This window comes from Mandrillus leucophaeus, unplaced genomic scaffold (genome assembly GCF_000951045.1).
Source record: "Mandrillus leucophaeus isolate KB7577 unplaced genomic scaffold, Mleu.le_1.0 Scaffold753, whole genome shotgun sequence".
NCBI classification, from domain to species: Eukaryota; Metazoa; Chordata; class Mammalia; order Primates; family Cercopithecidae; genus Mandrillus; species Mandrillus leucophaeus.
In genome coordinates, this window is record NW_012108175.1 from 309,555 (window position 1) to 315,141 (window position 5,587).

At 35.0% G+C, this 5,587-nt stretch overlaps 1 pseudogene; it reads right to left on the reverse strand.

Moving 5' to 3' along the window:
• Positions 1-455: 455 nt before the first annotated feature.
• On the reverse strand, positions 456-1,102 carry LOC105529199 (annotated as a pseudogene).
• Between the last annotated feature and the right edge of the window lie 4,485 nt (positions 1,103-5,587).

Consider the following 5,587-nt stretch of genomic DNA (forward strand, 5'->3'; position numbering starts at 1 on the left):
TATAAAAATGCAGTTATATTGTTGACAGAATTTAATATTTTGCTTTCTTCACTGAATACAATGGTCTTGTGTTGCTCTCCCTTCCCTTTATATATTCTTCATCAGAATTTGTATTAATTCCCCAAAAAAATCTTTCATTGACTGAATATACCATAATGTAAAATTATTGAAATTATATTTATGATTTTATACTTTTTTAAAGTTATATTTTGTATATTCATATTTGTTATTTTGCATAAAATTTTAAAAGCTATAAAATGAAAGTATTATCACATTTTTGACAACTGATGCTTCTCAGCATGCAGTTCAACTGGTTCAAGGCCTCTTTATGCTTTCCTAAATCCTCAAAGGCTGGAAAGGGACAGCAGGTTAGACACTGCACAGGGATATTACACCCCAGCATTGAAGGTCACATTCCAGGAGGTCCAGTCGAAAGTTGCAGATACCATGTTAACTCACACATGGATAACTGAAAGTCTGTTTGTAAAGTTCACATGTTAAACTCCTACAAGCTGTAAAACAGTTGATAGGTTTGTGATCCAACGTATTCCTTTCATGGTGTATAAAATGGATGTTGTTACCTGAACCTAAAATGAGAGTTCCACCTTGCTGAGCTGGATCTCCTTGAAAATCAAAGAGAGGGCCAGTCACTGCCCACCACAAGCTCCAAAGGCTTCCTGAGAGTTTACGTGGGGGCTCTGTCCTGATGAGGCCATTTCTTCACCTCTTTTCATTCCCAATCTTTTATAAATTTCCCTCTCAGGATGAAATAGATTTCATGAGAATATCCAGGCAGTTTGCAAAAAGGCTCAATAGGATAGTAGGATGACTGTTCAATCACTATAAGGATGACATTTGCTTCTTGTAAGAAACTCTTCAGGATTTTTCACAGAGCCTCTACTTATTCCTTGCAAATGTAAAACAGGAAATGCTGCACAAACAGTACCATGGTGCGGCGCTCCCAGAGGAGAGCTCCAAACGGCACCCACTGCCCGTGGGAGTCCAGCACTGATAGCTCGGCTATGGCAGCCACCAGGGACTGCCCATGCTCAGGGCCACTCAGGGCCTGGACAGGGGCAACACCACCGCTGAACTTCAACATTCTTAAAGAAAATAATTTTCCACTCAGAATTTCATACCCAGCCAAACTAGCTTCATAAGCAAAGGAGAAATAAAATCCTTTACAGACAAACAAATGCTGAGAGATTTTGTCACGACCACTCCTGCCTTACAAGAGCTCCTAAAGGAAGCACTAAATATGGAAAGGAAAAATCGGTACCAGCCACAGCAAAAACACACCAAATTATAAAGGCCATAAACACTATGAAGAAACTGCATCAACTGATGTGCAAAATCACCGGCTAGCATCATAATGACAGGATCAAATTAACACATAACAATATTAACCTTAAATGTAAATGGGCTAAATGCCCCAATTAAAAGATATAGACTGGCAAATTGGATAAAAAGTCAAGACCCATTGGTGTGCAGTATTCAGGAGACCCATCTTATGTGCAAAGACACACAGAGGCTCAAAATAAAGGGATGGATGAATATTAACCAAGCAAATGGAAAGAAAAACAAAAGCAGTAGTTGCAATCCTAGTCTCTGATAAAGCAAACATTAAACCAACAAAGATCAAAAAAGACAAAGAAGGGCATTACATAATGATAAAGGGATCAATGCAGCAAGAAGAGCTAACTATCCTAAATATATATGCACCCAATACAAGAGTACCCAGATTCATGAAGCAAGTTCTTAAGATCTACAAAAAGACTTAGAATCCCACACAATAATAGTAGGGGACTTTAACACCCCCCTGTCAATATGAGACAGATCAATGAGACAGAAACTCAACAATGATATTCAGGACTTGAACACGGCTCTGGACCAAGCGGACCTAATAGACATCTATAGAGCTCTCCACCCAAAATCAGCAGAATATACATTCTTCTCAGCACCACATCACACTTTTTGTATAATTGACCACATAATTGGAAGTAAAACACTCCTCAGCAAATGCAAAAGAACGGAAATCATAAAAAACAGTCTCTCAGACCACAGTGCAATCAAATTAGAACTCAGGATTAAGAAGCTCACTCAAAACTGCACAGCTACATGGAAACTGAACAACCTGCTCCTGAATGACTACTGGGTAAATAACAAAATTAAGGCAGAAATAAAGATGTTCTTTGAAACCAATGAGGACAAAGAGACAATGTATGAGAATCTCTGGGACACATTTAAAGCAATGTGTAGAGGGAAATTTATAGCACTACTATAGCCTACAAGAGAAAGCAGGAAAGATCTAAAATTGACACCCTAACATCGCAATTAAAAGAACTAGAGAAGCAAGAGCAAGCAAATTCAAAAGCTAGCAGAAGGCAAGCTTTTCAACAGATTTTGAGTGTAGACAAAACAGCCCTGTACAGAAAGAAGCTGCCACCTAGGACTTATATAACTAGACAGGAGAAATCATTTCCTGGCTTTAAAACTTCAAAGGACAGCCTGACTTGTTTGTTAGGGGATAATGCAGCTGATTACTTTAATTTGAAGCCAATGCTCATTTTCCATTTTGAAAATTCTAGTGCCCTTAAGAATTATGCTAAATCTACTCTGCTTATTCTCTATAAATGGAACAACCAAGTCCATATAACAGCATATCTGTTTACAGCACTACAGCATGGTTTATTGAATATTTTAGGCCTACTGTTAAGACCACCTCAGAAAAAAAAATCCTTTCAAAATATTACTTCTCATTGAAAATGCATCTAGTCACACAAGAGCTCTGATGGAGATGTATAAGAAGATTGATGTTGTTTTCTTTCCTGCTAATGTGGCATTCATCCTACAGCCTAGAGATCAAAGAGTAATATTGATTTTCAAGTCCTGTTATTTAAGAAATACATTTCATAAGACTATGGTTGCCAGAGATAATGACTCCTCTGATGAATCTGGGAAAAAGTAAATTATACCTTCTAGAAGTGATTCATCATTCTCGCTGCCATTAAGAACATTTGCACTTCATGGGAGAAGGTCAAAATATCAACATTAACTGGAGTTTGGAATAAGTTGATTCCAACCCCAAGGATGACTTTGAGGGGTTCAAGACTTCACTGGAACAAATAACTGCAGATTTGGTGGAAATAGCAAGAAAACTAGAATTAGAAGTGGAGCCAGAAGATGTAACAGAATTGCTGCAGTCTCATGTTAAAACTTTTTAATAAATGAGGAATTGCTTTTTATGTATAAGCAAAGAAAGCAGTTTCTTGGAATAGAATCTACTCCTGGTGGAGATGCTGTGAACATTGTTGAAATGACAACAAAGGACTTATAATATTACATAAACATATTTGATAAAGCAGTGGTGGGGTTTGAGAGCATAGACTTTAATTTTAAAAGAAGTACTGCTGTGGGTAAAATGTTATCAACCAGAATCACATGATGTAGAGAAATGGTATAAAAGAAAGGGTCAATGAATTTGGCAAACTTTACTGTTTTCTAGATTTAAGAAATTGCCACAGCTACCTCATTCTTTACGTGCCACCACCCTGATCATTCAGCAGCCATAAACATCAAGGCAAGACCCTCCATCAGTAAAAAGATTACAACTCACTGAAGGTTTGGATGATTGTTAGCATTTTCAGGCAAGCACTAAAATATTTTCAATAAAAGAATGGGCATTATTTAGACATAATGCTATTGCACACTTAATAGACTACAATATAGTGTAAACATAACTTTTATATGAAATAGAAAACTAAAAAATCATGTGACTCACTTTATTGTGATATTTACTTTGTTACAATATTTGCTTTCTTGTAGTGGTTGGGAACTGAATTTGCAGTATTTCCAAGGTATTCTTGTACTTTAACTGGATGAATTGTATTTTCATGAATTAAACTTCAATAAACTTGTTCTGTGAAAATTTGACAATATAAGAAAATTTTAAAAACACAAAATATTTGAATAGACACTTCACCATAAATAGAGATGGCAATAGCAAATAAATGCAGGAAAAGAAACTCAGTATCATTAGCTATTAGGGGAATGCAAATTAAAACCACAATGAGATACCACCACTTACCTATTACAATGGCTTAAAAATGGACCATATAAAACAATAGCAAGGATATGGAGCAATTAGGTCTCCTACATACACTGCAGATGGAAAAGCAAATTGGTACAACTACTTTGAAAAACAGTTTGGCAGCTTCTTAAGTTAACCATACAACTACCATATGAATCAGTCATTTCATTCTTAGATAGTTAATCAAGGCAAATAAAAGAATATATCTACACAAAGGCGTGTATACAAATAATCATAGCAACTTAATTTGTAAAACTGGAAATAACTCAAAGGTTCATCACAGTTGAATGAATAAACAAATTGTGGTATATGCATTCTAGCAGGCAGAAGAAAAAGTGTACTAGAGATCAGAAGACCTGTATTCCAGTTCTGGAGTTTCATGAGTTAGAATAAGTACAGTAACATTAAAATTTGTCACTGTTCTTATTTAGACAATGAAGGAAATAATATTTCCCTTTTTTATATGTTGGTTCTAAAACTCAAATGAGGTAAATATATGGAATTATTTGGTAAGCTATAATTTTATGACATTTTATTGGTTTTTAACTTCTTGATTTTTTTCTGATTGCATCTATGAAATTATATTTTCTGAAATTTTAGTTTTTCTTTCTTCAGATGTATTATCATATTAAAGAAGACTATAGCCTTAGAACATTTTCTTTAAGTCCTTAACTAATAACTGATACATTTTGACATTCTTGGAAGGTTCATTTGTGTTTGATAATTTACTTCCTGTGAAACACAGAAGGCTAGTATAAGGGGTAACAAGAATATCATCATGACTGATTGTTGATTTTTTAGCACATTAACAAATATTTATATTCAGTCTTTGAATTATATGTTTTGGGTTCCTGCCCCTAATAAAAGATTTTGGGCACTCAAATATCCAGTCCATGTTTACTCTTGCATGGCCAATCTCAAATAATGCCTTCAAATTGGAGCATATCTTTATTGTTAGAAAATATAATTATGAATAACACATGTAAGTTAGGCTCCAAAGTTCTGCAGGTTTCTTCTCTCTGGTTTACTATCCCTCTTAAAAACATTTTTGTGTAAAAACATAAAACTGAATGAAGCTAATTTCACCAAAGAATGTATATATTTAAGTAAGTCAAGCACTGGACTGTTACACAGCATTATGCTACTTAATAGTCTCAATTTGGCTTTTATTGGCTTAAACTATATTGATGATTTACTGTACATGAACTGTCTATCGCAGCGATATATTTCTTGGTAAATATAGAATGAAAAAAAGAAAAAAAAAAAAAAAAAGCCCAAGCAGAAGAAAGGTGGTTTTCCCCATCAGGGGATAAATGGTTTCTGGTTTGTCAGTTCTACAAAAGAGGATGGTGCTTTTTTCCAAATGGTGGAAGAAGGCTTATTTTGTGGCGGCTTCTTCTTCTTCTTCTTTCTTTTTTCTTTCTTCTTCTTCTTCTTCTTCTTCTTCTTCTTCTTCTTCTTCTTCTTCTTCTTCTTCTTCTTCTTCTTCTTCTTCTT